The sequence below is a fragment of the Nomascus leucogenys genome, chromosome 13 (genome assembly GCF_006542625.1).
Source record: "Nomascus leucogenys isolate Asia chromosome 13, Asia_NLE_v1, whole genome shotgun sequence".
NCBI lineage: Eukaryota > Metazoa > Chordata > Mammalia > Primates > Hylobatidae > Nomascus > Nomascus leucogenys.
Genome location: NC_044393.1, coordinates 71,468,302 through 71,483,713, shown reverse-complemented (window position 1 = coordinate 71,483,713; position 15,412 = coordinate 71,468,302). Strand labels below are relative to the sequence as shown.

Sequence of the window (15,412 nt, the reverse complement as noted above, 5' to 3'; positions counted from 1 at the left end):
AAGGCCATAGCTGGGTGTAGTTGTGGATGCCTGTAATCCCAGCTACTCGAGAGGCTGTGGCACAAGAATTGCTTGAGCCTAGAAGGCGGAGGTTGCAGTGAGCAGATTGCTCCACTGCACTTCAGCCTGGGTGAAAGAGTGAGACTTTGTCTGAAAAAAATGACTAAATAAAAAAAAAAGTTGAAGCCATTCTAGAAATAGACCATCAGAGATATATTTGTTGATGTGTGGGCCGGGGGGCTGGTGGGGTGCCTTCTGAGCATCTTCAGTTATTTGTCTTGGTGACCCATTTACTGAAATCCATTCCTGCCATCAGTTCATTATAAACGTAGAAGTTTTTTCTCCTTGAAGTTATTCCCCATTTCCAACTCCTCTTCATTTGCAGCTAATATAGTTGATAATTTTTGTACTTCTTTTGACTGCTGATGGAGGCCTTAATTAGCTTCCTTTTCTATATGAAAATTGTCACCATTAGAATGAGTCTCAAAAACCTGAGGTTAGTTATAAAAAGCCAGATAATAATAATTTTACCATGGTGTTCAGCATCTTTTCACTTGCCTTTTGCAGCATTCCATAAACAGAATCATGTTCTAATGGATGTGGTCCTTACTATAAGATGTTTTAAGTCAATATGATATTCTACTGTTAGACAAACAAATAAGCTGCAGTAAAGCCAAATATCTGCCACTCTACTGTTGAACATTTTTATCTTGATTTAAAGTACTGATGTGTGCTAAAATATGCCGTATTACATTTTTATCAGCACTAAGAACTTCGTTTAGGCATTGTGGTTTTGTATATACTGTGATCGTCATGTTTCATTTATTCAGTATCTGTAAAGGAGACTAACAGAGCAGTCAATTTAAATAACAATATTGTCATTCATTTGTAATCATTTTACAGTCAGTTCAAAGGAAATGATACTTTGCTTGTGACATAACTTTGCATAATTCACCACAATACAGATTCCTAAATGTAATATTTGCTTTGAAGCTTATTTATTTATGTACATCTTCTCTGCATTTTAGAAATGCTTTTCTGGCAGTTTCACTTAATTATGCAAGTTACTGCAAATGTTTTCGTAACAGCAATTCACGGGCTTCATGGTGACACTTCAGCTGTGGCAGTTGCAGAAGGTCCTGCTACGTCATCCTCTCTGCCATGGTCTCTCGTGTCAGTGTTCACTGTCAGTTTGGGTGGTCAAAATGAATCTTATCTTTCATGCTTTATGTTTCTACCCTTTACTCAGGCTATCTTACAATAAAAAGTATTGCCTGTTTTAATAAGCTAAGTGTTAATATGTGTGAAAAAAATGATTTTCTAAAAGCTTTGATGCCCTGCAGGGGTAGAAAAATTATCATCCATCCAGCTGGCTCTTTTACAAAATACTGAAACCATATTAGCAACTTGTGCTTGCATTTGGTATTGCTCTGAATTCACAAGCATATGTTTCCTTTCCAAGTTCTCTTTTACTTTTTCTGCTAATGTGGTGATTTTCAAAACTGTTGAACAGAAGAGGGAAATTGAGTTGATGTTATTCCCATTATGTTTCTTCTTAGAATAGCTAAAGCACATCTTCTATGATGAAAAGTTAAAGCCATTCTATAAGTAGACCATCATAGATAGATTTGTCAAGGGGAATGGGTGAACTTTCTGAACATCTTCAGTTTGGTGACCTATTTACTGCAATCCATTCTTGCCATCAGTTCATTATAAAGGTAGACGTTTTTTCTCCTTGAAGTTATTCTCTACTTCCAACTCCTCTTCATTCACTGAAGTTCTTTGGAAGACTTTCTGTGTGGCAACAATAACAGACAGAGGGAACTAAAGTGGCTCTAAGGAGGCCAACATTAAAATATAACACTGGTTTAATTGCCTTGGTTATATATACTTTCATTCAATGCCGAAGCATCTGACATGGCTATGGGTCTAAAAGTAACCCTTAATAAGCAACCATTCTGTTTTGGTTGTGAAGGTTTTGTATTTTGAATATCCCCAGTAGAACACTGGACTTGTTATTTGTAAAATAATTGTAATGTCCTTAAACATTCTAATATTTTTAAATTGCACATTTTTATTACTTTATTTAAAAATAAAAATAGACCCTAATTCTGTTGATTTGTCATCAGGAATAACATGTATGAGGGGATACTAAAAGCCCCTAATTAGCCAAGACTGAATTTGCCTCAATTATAGTTAGAAAATGAGAGGTTATCAAGTACGTGTTGAAAGGTAAAGTAGAATGTGTATCTCAAGCAACAGATCATTACCAAGAGACATTATGTAATTATTGGAAATCCACTTGGCTGGAGCCTAAAATAATATTGTTAGGTGTCAAAAAACAGTTGAAAATAATGACCCTATAAATACTGTTAGCAACCTTAGCCTATTACAGATAAAAGATGGAAGAGAATAATTTAATTCAGGCATCATGACAAACTTTTGCTATTCCAATTAGAGTATTTCCTATATAAGTAAGTAAATGGATCTTGTTAACTTCAGATGCAAGTGAAAACACGCTTATACACACATTATAATGAGTTAAAACTTAGTGGTTTTAACCAACCCAGATTAGAAAACAAGGGCTACAGTTTCTGGGTCATGCAACATCAGGTCTTAAACTCTTAAGAATTTCACTTAGTTTTGGAAATGCCACATATAACACTATTTTTATATAAAAACATAGCCTGCAAAACATATTCACCCTGCCCCCAACATTTTTGGAAAGCATGTATTACTAAATAATCTTTGCAGGTGATGCAGCTATGTTAAGTTTGTGGAACTTTACCTGAGTGTAGTAACTAACTACTCACAGTATCCCTGACCTCTATAACTTTTTGATCATTTAAACATCTTGATTGTTCCTGATTTTGTGATGAAATACCCCAGGATTTGGTTTAAATAAGCTGCTATTGCTTAAGACCAAAAAACATGACATTGCTCTAGATTTGTGCCCATTGTTTTAGGAATGAGAATGATATCTTCAAGAATTTTCAGCGTACAACCTACACAGCCATTTACCATACAAAATCTGCTTCTGCACTGCTGCTATCATCCCCATCTCCAATAATAAGTCATTAATGTCAAAGTATGAGAGAAGAAATGAATAAAATCTGCATTACCTTAAAGGTCATAAATGGGATAATCTTCAATTTTTTACATCAAATCTTGAAATATTAAAATTAAAATTATCCTTTGAGGGTCACAAAAGCTAATATTAGGACAAATGTGAAGGCATTATATTCACTTCATAAGTAGTCACATTTACAAAACACTTTTTGCTTAAAACAGAAATAACTTTTTAAAAGTATAAATAAGTTATGGCCGGTCCATGATGTTAACAGAGAAAACTAAGTTTGTTTAAGGTACATCCTTAATCTTTTCAAACTATCAAAATAATAGCTGTAGTTTTCACCACTACCATTCCCTGGCCACCTCCTTGTTCCAGGAAATGTGCTAGGTGCTTCACCTATATCATTTCCAAGCTCCTAGGCTGGATCCCGTCAATCCCATTGTATCCCTATTTTTTGGGTTAAAACATCTCCCACTCAGAGAAGATAAGTGACTTGTGGATTGTTGAGTCAAATTTTGAAATCGTATTTCTCAAGTTTCAAAGTCTATGCTCTCTCTACCTTACCTCTGACTTAACAAAATTTGAAATGATAAAATAGAGTTATGGGAAGAGCTCTGGTCTGAGAATGCAGAAACTTGAGCTCCAACCACAGTTCTGCCATTAAATATCTGGGTGAGTCTGAAAAAGTTATGCCATCTATGTAAGACTCAGTTTACTTAGTACGTATAAACTAAAGATGTTGGTCTGGAACTCCAGATGATTTCTGAAACTCTTCCAGATTTTAAACCAATTTTTTTTTAGTTTTAATGTTAGCAATGATGACCAAAATTACTGGGCTGATTGCATAAAGGGTCTTGTACTTCAGAATAGTAATTTCTAAGTTATTTTGTGATAGCCAGGTGAAAACAAGGTGTCCCACCTAAGAAGCAGTAGCATGTGCAGTAGATAAATAGAAAAGAAAATCTATCTACAAAAACAGCTGTGCCATATGACATTGTGTATATCTATCACTATGGTTCTGAAACCCAAATTTTTTTTTAAAGTTGCAATACGTATATTCTGTATTCAGGCTCAGTGTTTCCAGGTGACCAGGATGTTTTAAACAGGGGGTATCCCTGCCTCTCACGTGGCCACTGAGGCACATGCTAAGTTTATAATCTACATGTTACATTTACTTTTCCAACTTTAAAAAAGTGACTTACTGGGTAAGAAAAACTGAAAGAAGTTATCCTGTAGTAGGAAAGATCATGAATATATCAAAAGAAAGGTTTTCTGCTTTGAGGCTCTCTCTCTTACCCCAATGTCCTTTTTTTTTAACACATAAGGCAACATTGTCAGCAGTCTTTTTAAAATTTTTATCAAATCAAAACCGCCTTCAACCTGATCCCAATATGAAAAGTATGACAACGATTTTCCAATTCTTCAATTTTATTTTTAATGCCTATTGTGATGTTTCTTCCCAGGCAGAGTGGCTGCTCACTCTCTTAGGTTTCAGAACATGTAGCACAAGCCACGGGTGTCCATGTGTCAGCAGAGATGCTGGTACATTTCTTCAGAGCTTTGGCTCTCTGGGCTGGAAAGTAGTCATGTTTCAGAAGTCAAAACTGACATCTGTAGTAATGACCACAACAGCACTTCTCTTGTCATTTTCTAAGGTCCAAGAATGTTGAAATGTGGAGGCAATTGAGAGTTGACGGAAGCACATCTTATTTTCCAAGATAGACACTAAACCTACCTAACTCTCTAAACCATTGTGCATTTATTGGGCACTGCCCAGCTTGAATCCCTTGGAAACTATCTCATTTTAGCTCTCATGTTGCTGAAGACACATGAGGGTACAATATTTAATTGGTAAATCATGCAGATTAAGCATGCTTTTTGTTATAAATTGATTAAATGTTTAATTGTGGAGGAGTTTCATCTCCACAAGATTTTTTTAATGTTATGATGTCTTGTAAAATTTAAAGTAATTCTTTAAATGATAGTTAATCAGTTATATTCATCCAAACAGCATTTTATAAAGGATTAATTTCCCAGGACTTTCTGTGAAAAGACTGCTTACTTTCCAGTGAAGAAACTCTAAATTAAACATTTTGAGTAAAATTGACCTATACTATATAAATGGATTCAGTAGCCTATTAATGTAAGTTAAAAAGAAAATAATGAAAATATTATAAGTGAATATGCTTCTCAAAATGAAACTGATTTTGCACTTACATGCTCTTGTTTGCCTCTGGACTCCCAAATTTTAAGAAAGGGGGAAATGCCCAGAACTTTTTTTTTTGATGGAGTTTCACTCTTGTCACCGAGGCTGGAGTGCAATGGTGCAATCTTGGCTCACTGCAACCTCCACTTCCAGGTTCAAATGATTCTCTTGCCTCAGCTCCAGAGTAGCTGGAACTACAGGTGTGTACCACTGCGCCTGGCTAGTTTTTGTATTTTTAGTGGAAACAGGGTTTCACCATGTTGGCCAGGCTAGTCTCAAACTCCTAACCTCAGAAGATCTGTCTGCCTCCACCTCCCAAAGTGCCGAGATTACAGACATGAGCCACCACGCCCAGCCTGCCCGGAACTTTTGAGCTAGTGTTTCACATCAATGCCCAAACTTGAAGTGAGAATTTACTCATTCTTGGTAAGATTAACACTGCTATTCTTAATGTATTCAAAGATTGTTTATTACTATGTTGATTTCCTAAGAATAGTTGAAATCAACAAAACATAGATAAGAGTGACCATTAAATAGAACTTTCACAATACACAGTTGAAATCAACAAAACATGGATAAGAGTGACCATTAAATAGAACTTTCACAATACACAGTTGAAATCAACAAAATATGGATAAGAGTGACCATTAAATAGAACTTTCACAATACACTTCTTTGTATGTATTTAGAGCTGATAATGTACTTTTTCATTCATATTATTTGGGCGAGTTTCTTTGTGTATGTAATCAGCCTGTTTACTAGGAATGCAGGCTGGAACCCACTGACATGGAAGACCATCTTTGCCTTCTTGCATGTCTTCTAATTCTACGATATTATAGAAGTATTCTAGCTAGGCAGGGTGGCTCATGCCTATAATCCCAACACTTCAAGAGGTCAACCTGAGAATGATCACTTAAATCTGGGAGTTCAAGAACAGCCTGGGCAACATAGCAAGACCTAGTCTCTCCAAAAAAAAAAAAAAAAAAAAAAAAAATTAGCCTACCATGATAGTGTGTTCCTGTAGTCCTAGCTACTTCGGAGGCTAAGGCGAGAGGATCATCTAAGTCCAGGAGTTTGAGGCTGCAGTGAGCTATGACCACACCACTGTACTACAGCCTAGGTGACAGAGCAAGACCCTGTCTCAAAAAGAAAAATGGGAAGCTTTCTTATATGTGAACGTAAGTTTTAAAATAGCAGTTTTCCTCTTTTCAATTATTTTTCACTTTTTAATAACTGTATAGTTGTTATATGGTCTTCATAAATTAGTATAGATTCCCATTAGGGTATTTTCATTTTGGTCTTATTTTTATATAAAAGTACTCAAATATAAATAACTGTTGTATCCATATGTCCAACCATGATTTTCCTATCAACACTCAAATACTAATATTATTCCCGTGTCATAGCCATTATCTTCCTTTTCCATCAGTAGAAAGGGATGTATGATATGAGTACAGTGATGTACCTGAGGCTGTTTGAGGTTATTTATTTATTTGGTTTGGCTTTTTTTTTTTTTTTTTGGAGACAGAGTCTCACTCTGTAGCCAAAGCTAGAGTGCGGTGGTGCAATCTCAGCTCACTGTAACCTCTGCCTCCTGGGCTCAAGCAATTCTTCCTCAGCCTCCCAAGTAGCTGGGACTACAGGTGTGCACCACCATTCCTGGCTAATGTTTTGTACTTTAATGGAGACAGAGTTTCACCATGTTGCCCAGGGTGGTCTCGAACTCCTGAACTCCTGAAGTGGGCAATCTGCCCACTTCGGCCTCTCAAAATGCTGGGATTACAGGCATGAGCCACCATACCCAGCTGAGGTAATTTGTTTCTAAACATTGTTGTGTTGTGTTCCTCAGTACCTCATTGTGTACTAAAGGTGGATAAAAAGTTTGACTAACCTTTTGGTTATATATATGATAGGAGCAGTGTCTTATTCATCTCACATGTTGTAGCAATGTGTTACTTAGCTGCTTTTAACACATTGTTTTCCAGCTGTTGTCATTGTTGTGTTGCATTGTATATAATCCTGCTTTGGTTTACTTATGGTATTTGGACTCACACTGAAGTTGTTTGACCTCTTTTAAGATAGTCATAGTCAAGCCTGTTTCTATGTTGTCTTCTCTGCCTCAGTAGATGCCATACAGAGCTGCTCCTCAGCTTTTTTTTTTTTTTTTTCCTTAAAGTTTGTTTCTCTTTGCAACCTCTGCTCTTGAATTACAGCTGTCTGGTTCCTTTGAGTTAATAATCCTCATTGTAATGTTAAGTTATTATTTGTAAGTGTAGGAATTTATAAAAGGATCAACTTTTGATGTATGGTGTATGCCAAAATAACTGTGGCATGTCCAGACGTGGTTCAGAGAGGCCAAAGGCCCTCATTTGAATCAGAGCTTTGGTGAATTAAAACCTGAGAAACTTGAGATAAGCATGCCCAATTGCCTAAAAGAAACTCAACCAGAAAGTGTACTATAGTTTGTTGATCTTATTTCTTTGATAATTCAAAAGAATGTTCAAGAAATATGTGGGCTTCTTGCTTAGATTCTTGAAATGTGATCGTGGAACACAATTGTCATTTGGCACATTCCCAGAAATACACATCTTTGCATGAGGCACCTGGACATATGTGGCAGGTCTGGTAGAATCAGCTAATTAACAACACAGGCTTAAACAGGCACCTCATCTGGCAGTGCAGTTAGTTGCCTGATGGTGCTCAGCAGGATTTGGTAGTGCTTTTTATTTTTCTATCCTAATGGTCTGCTGCCCACCTAATTTTGCCTTATTGTCAGTCACTACTTACCGCAGCTTGGGGCCCTCCCAGGAGGCTAAATTATTATCAAAGGATTAGGGAGATGTAGCCTTGCAGCTCTGACATTTCTGATTACTTGTCTATGCCAGAACACTAATTAGCTGTGACTAATTAAGAAAAATGTTCCTGCCATAGAAAACCATTTAAAAGAACTGAGAAGTAGAAAAGCAATTCAAAAGCTGAGCAGTGCTCAGATTTGCTGATGCTCTTTAGATTTCCACCAGAGCCTTAACTCACCTTTAATTGTGCTCAGAATTAAAAAAAGAAATTCCACATGCAAACTGACCAGAGGATTTTGCTTGAATAGGAAAAAGAAAAATGTTGATCACCTAAGCTCTCCTAACAATGGTAAAACTGTCTTTGATGAATGGAAGGTGACACAACTTTCATTTTCGTGGAGAAATTTTTCTAAACACCAATTGCATAATGTATATTTGCATTCATCCACCTGAGCCAGTAACAAAGGCTTAAGTCACTGAAGAAATTAGAATATTCTCTCTACCAATTTTATAAAAGACTGTTGAATTGATTATAAGGAAGATGTTGAGCATTTTGAAAGTTATTTAGCATTGCTTTCATGTATCTTTCATCTTTAAGATGGTCTAGAAATTCTGACCTCTATATGTAGAGCCTGTGACTTTGCATGCTTGCACTTCAACTGGTCTCTAGTGCCTTGTTCATGGAAATGCCCAGGCTTCCCCTGAGATCAGCATTTCTATCAGTTGATCACTGCAATGTTTTCATAGAACAGATAGCTACTACCCTCCATCCCTTCCATCCTAACTTCTTAAACAAATGGCATGGTGGCTTTAAAGCCATTTTCTGTGCTGGTTTTTTGTAGTCCCCCTCTGTGAATCACGCCTTCTGCAAGGTCAGACCATTCACAAGTGGGCACAGCAGTGGCAGCCAGGTCACCAGTGTTGACTAAATCCAAGAAAAAAAAATCTGTGTAAGGAACCAGCAGAACCATCATTACATGTGATTACTGAATGCATTGGCAGGAAACTATATATAAAATAATTTTAAACTTTCATATAAACACCTAACCTGTAAGATAGAGCCCTGAATTTCCTGATCTTAGCACGGCCCTAGATAACACATCTTCTAAATTTTGCTATCTTAATATGGACAAAATATTTCACTGGGGGGAAAAAAGTGCTCACCCCTACCTCACCTACATTCTTCATGCTGATTTTTAAACCCATTTCTCTCTTTTCTCTCATTGGAGAACAAAAGGCAGGTAGCCAGCATCCTCTAAGGAATAATCCTTCCTAAATATGAAGACTGTTATTAAGGTACCTGTCATACGTGTCTACTCCAGGATAAATAATCCCTATTTGTTTAACTTCACTTTGTAGGCCTTTTTTTCTAGCCCTTTAATCATCTTTGTGGCTGTCCTTTGAAACTTCTCAAAGTGTTCTCTGTCATGCTTAAGGTTTAGAGTCAAGGATAGGATGCAGTATTTGAATGTGGCTGAACAAGATTCTTTCAAGCCTTCTATTTATTCATTCTAATATATAACTTTCCCATACTTTTGTTCTACTGACCTCTATAGTTCCATATATTCCCTATATTTGTTTTTGATGACTTTTTCTCTCACTAGCTACATATCTTAAAGGTAGGCAATAATCTGAGGTCAGGAGTTCGAGACCAGCCTGACCAACATGGTGAAACTCCATCTCTATTAAAAATACAAAAAGTAGCCAGGTGTGGTGGCACACACCTGTATCCCAGCTACTCGGGCGGCTGAGGCAGGAGAATCACTTGATCCCAGGAGGTGGAAGTTGCAGTGAACCGAGATCATGTCACTGCACTCCAGCCTGGGTGACAGAGCGAGACTCCATCTCAAAAAAAGATAGGCAATAAATGTATAAGTTTATTGATGTAGAATATTTATTTTTGAGGCAGTAAAAATACATGTTTATTGATGTAGAATATCCATTTCATTGATGTTTTACATTATAAGATCTAGAAAACAAACTCATTTAATTACTATATGTAAAAAATGGTGGGGAATGTTGAGATTAAATTAAAACTTCAGGCCTTGGCTTTGCCCATAGAGATGGCTATCTATGTCACAATTACTCAATAGGAATCTAGTGAGAATAGAAAGTTGAAACCCCTCTTATTAATTATTTATTACTTGAACTTATATTTATCAAACACTTTTTAGACCACACACTTTGCTAGAGGCTGGGAACACAGTATTAAACAAGATAGACCAAATCCTTGCCCCAACGGAGCTTACCAAATGGATATTTTTGAAAAATATTTATTTCCACATAAAATGTTTTACTTTTTTATCTGCAGAATAGCTATCCACAGATTTTTTTTTTAATGGAAGTACTCTGGTGAACTGAAAGTCAATACTGTTTCAAAATAGATACTAATAATTAATCTATTAAATTGTTTAATTTCTCCCTCTGCTTCAAGTGGATGATTGTAAACTTGCTAAAGGTTTAGAGCCAACACAAAGTCTGTATCCAGTTCTAGCACCTGCATCAAATGACGTGACTGTGAGATAAGAGCACGCTCTTGCTCTCTATTCTTCCTGGGTTCTTAGCTCAGAAGCCAGGCTTATATCAGCTCCCAAACAAGCTCTTATATCCATACAGACAGAAGTCACTATTTCCACAGCAATGATATTTTTCTGCCTTTCTTTAAAAACAGCTCACAAAGCCAAGTGTAGAACGCACCCAGGACATGTCACTTAGTGGTGAAAACGCACAGGCAGCACAGCCAACCATGCCTCCTAATATACCCCACGGCCTCAGAATGGGTACCAATAGACCTGAGCATATGCTAGAGAGGCAGCTCCCTGCTTGGGGGATAGCCTCTGGAGGGCTAAGTACATCAACATCTGAACTCGTAGTGTTAGCATAGCTTTGTGAGTGAGTGTGTGTGTGTGTGTGGATTCTCATATATGTACATAGATATGAAAGTTTATCAATTTATAGTACTTTCTCTTTTATTTCATTCATCACCTAGAATAAAATTAGACTGTCACATTTTAAGACCCATTTGCGTCCTGTTTTAAATTTTTTTGGCCAAATGCAACTGTTTACTTTTCAATTATTTCCACAGCTTTAACGTGTATTTAATTATTTTTCTATTAAGGAAATATGTGATTCAAGTCAACAGTGAATCTGGCTCTGGTATTCATCTGTCCTTTGTCTATTGAAAAGCTACCTGTCTACTATTATAGATATAATATATGTATATATGTAATTTTATATGTATAAATATTTAAATGCACCCAGTCTTTTCATGAAAATTGAATGCATGCTCTGTGCCAGACATTCTACTAAGGGCTGGAGATAGCAATACAAGTAAGATTCAGTTAAAGCCTTGTGTATACTCACAGCTGATTGAGGGAGACATAAACTACATTGTGCAATATTTTTATAGACACCTGTATAGAGTTCTAGAAGCAGAAAATAGGTGAGCCCCTAACTGTACCTAGTAAGAGATAGTATTGGCTAAAAAGCAGAGATAATGAATGATTGAACGGAGTCTTAAATGCCGACATGAATCTGGACAGGGAAATGTAGTTGGCAATAAAGTCCAGACAGAGGAATGGGCATGCCCAGAGACCAAAGGTATAGAGAAGCCTAGCATGCGGCAGAGCTGCAGGTGGGTCAGTTTGCTGAAAAAGGTTCCTGGGGGACTGCACCGTGACTCAGAGACAGAAAGGTAGCTGTCTACTCCCATCCTTAGGATACTCTTAAAAGAAGGTTTTGGAATGTGTCCCATTTTTATAAGGAAACTGAAGCAGAAAGACATGCTAACAGCTCATTCTCAGGCATGAGTTTTATCTCAAGACTAAGTTGTACCATTTAATAGCAGTTCCAAGAGTCCAATATACTTTTATATAAATCCCACATTGTGGATTTAAAATGCAATATTTACCAAAATTTTATATACTATGTTCAAAATAAGTCAACCAGATGAAAAGGTCATACTGCCTAAACGAATCATTCATAGAGGTGATGTTTGCACCCCAAACTAGTACATACACCATTATAACTGGATTTATCAATGAGCCAAACCATTAACTAGTGACTTCACTCAAAAGATTAGGCAAACCAGTATGCATCCCATCAAGGACACTAAGAAAGGGAGGGCAGAACAACTGATTGTCTGAAATTTTCACTTTCCAATTACTAGTCTTTTTAGTACTAGGAAAGGAGCCACAGAATAAACTTGCAGAGGCACTTGCTTATTTGATAATAAAGAACATTATTTTTTAAATATTTTTCATGTAGTTTGAAGAAAGAGGTAGTTTATCTCTTTGACGACCTTTTGGAATGAAGGGAATTTTGGAATTAGTAGTGAACTGAAAAGAGCTTGTGCAGCTCCCAATTTACGGAACTTGTCCTGTCTTTGAACTTATTCTGTTATGTAAACTGAAGAGGATCTAATTCATCTGGAAATATCTCTGTTATTATATTCATGTATTTTTTAAAAGATGAAGTATGGAACGCCAAAGATAGGGAAGTTTTTCAGCATTCAACAAGCATTTATTAGGTGACTATTTTATACCAACCTTCCACATGTTAGCACTTTTTACATTTTTCATTCCTTAATAGACATGATACTCTTAATTTGCAAACTTCCTGATGGAGTTAAAAAATGAAAATTGCCCTGAATATGACTTTATTCAACATGGAAAAAAGCAGCATGAATCACATGCTTCTCTGTTCTGATTGAAAAAAAACAAAAAGATGATGAATAAAATCATATATATAGAGTTCTACTATGGAAGAACCAAGGATCGTCTTTCCACATTACATTGTTTTGCTGCAGTAGAACAAATATTTTCCAGTGTTCTTAATCATTATGATATATACCAGTTTAAAATGAGTCTTAAGAGAGTATATGAGATGTATAGCATAATAGCCATTTGGTTATCCTAATAGGGAGTGTAATTTTTCAAAAAATTTATTTACATTGTATATTACATTATTGGATTTACAGATACATTTAATCTTTAGAAATGTGGATTGCTTCAATCTGCAAAAAAAAAAAAATTGAATGGGCTTTTTTGGAAATAATTAATAGGTACCTTCTCTATTTGTGCACAATCCTATGTTGCAGTGACTGTCAGTAAGGACCACAAATGCTAATGACACTTTTCCTAGTTTTCTGCTAGAAGCACCGAACTACTCTTAAGAATAAAAGGTGTTATTGACAAAGCAGAAATCCAGATGTCCTTCTAAAGAGAAGTGAAATAACACAGGAGTTATGAGCACAGACTCTGGAGTATAAATATAAGATATAAATCTTTACCCTACCACTTAAGTCATACTTGTTGTATAACTTGAATAAGTAAATTGCTTAATCTAAACTCAGTTTTGTGCTTCTGTAAACTCGATTTCCAGATATGCAAAATGGGAATAATTACACCTACTTCATTAAGGTTATCGTCAGAATTAAATGAATTATTTGTTTTTTTGTTTTGTTTTTTGAGACAGAGTCTCGTGTCAACCAGGCAGGAGTGCAGTGGCGTAATCTCAGCTCACTGCAACCTCCACCTCCCAGCTTCAAGTGATTCTCCTGCCCCAGCTTCCCAAGTAGCTGGGACCACAGGCACACGCCACAGCACCCAACTAATTTTTTGTATTTTCAGTAGAGGTGAGGTTTCACCATGTTGGCCAGGCTGGTCTCCAACTCCTGGCCTCAAGTGATCCACCCACCTCTGCCTCCCAAAGTGCTGGGATTACAGGCACTGGCCTAAATGAAATTTTAACTTAATTACTTGAACTTCTTTTGAAGGATACAATAAATATCAGATGCCTTTATAATTAGAATTCATAAAAATAATACTAATAAAAACAGTATCTATAATTCACAGTTCTTTATAAATCTCATTCCTCAGTATTCTGTATTGTTTCATTTTTTATGTCTATACATTAAGAGGCCAGATGAATAAGTTAAAAAAAAAAACAGACAATAGAAAGTTCTGGAACTCTAGATGATTTTTCTTTATTCTGGAAGAATAAAGCTATATTGAAGCAACATATTAAAACAGAATGACAACTGGGTTTTTCTCTTCCATTCATTTTTACAAGAATCACAAGCTCATCATGCCTTTTCCTCTAAGTCAAATTTAAACTCACAGTATTTCTACAGAGCATTCAAATCTTAGTATTTTAAAGATAGATTCATATAATCTACCCCACGTATTACAGATGAGAAAGCTGAGGCATAGAGAAGGCGCGTAACAGACTCAATCAAGCAAATAGTAGCGTAAAAGGGGCTAGCACTGCCCACCCTCACGGGGTCTGCATTTGTGTTCTTCTCTGGTGTGTTGACAACCAGCCCACGGCTGCCATGTCCACATGCAAGTCTCTTCTCTTCCCCCACCATGAGTGCCTCTGGATTGAGCTGGGAATGTTGATTGGCATAGGTTGGGTTAAACACTTCCTGTATTTTTAAACCTAATAGGCTGGTTTCACTTTTCCTTAAATATAGCCCTTACTCCTATTCCAAGCCAGGAAAATATTCACACTCAAAACTTGCAAAATGCTTGAGCCTGGGGGTCTGGTTTTATGGAACCAGGTATGATAGTTTCAGTGGGGTGCCTTGAACAGGGTAGAAAAACCTTGACATTATTATATTAAAGTTACCATTAATATAACATTTGCATTTTAGTGTTTAGACATGGGAAATGAGGAAACAGAGCCACAAATTTAGTTACATTAAATAGATGTACTGTTGACAAAATGAACACTCAATGTATAATGAAGCATTCATATTTACTTTTTAATATACTGGTGAAATTGTAGTGCATTAATGTTTCTAAATATTTTGTTGCTCTTTAAAACTACTAAATGATCCTGAAGGATGGCTTATATTTATCAAATTTATCCAAGCCTTCATCATTTAAAAAATATTGTTTGTTCTTTCATTTAATTTAACTTTATATTTAAAAGGTACATATTTCCTAAGGTGAGATTTTCTAGGCGTTATTTCATTTTAACACAATGACTCAACCCTTGCCAAACATACAGATTCTTTTGAAATAAATGAAGAAATACATAATATGGAAACTTAGCCATTTCATGTCTTAATTCACTAAAAAGTGTTGGTTCTTTGGCTCTTTTTCTTTTCTTTGTCACCTATTGAGACAAGCATAGCTGAAGAAGAATAAAAATACATCAACTAGTTGTACCAATTCATAATCAATAAAAAGCTAAACACTTAAGTAGAAAACATATCACAGATTTGTGCCCTAGCGAAGCAGCTATTTTTACCTTGCCATCATCATCAGAAGCCGCATTCTGACAAAAATCATTTGCTTGAAGCAGCCGTGATATATAAACCCTATGTGGTCT

General features: G+C 36.2%; 1 protein-coding gene across 9 annotated transcripts in view; it reads left to right on the top strand.

Annotated features, from left to right (window-relative positions):
• Positions 1-15,412, top strand: part of CADPS2 (calcium dependent secretion activator 2) — a 564,312-nt gene that overhangs the window by 537,565 nt on the left and 11,335 nt on the right. The window lies entirely within an intron of this gene.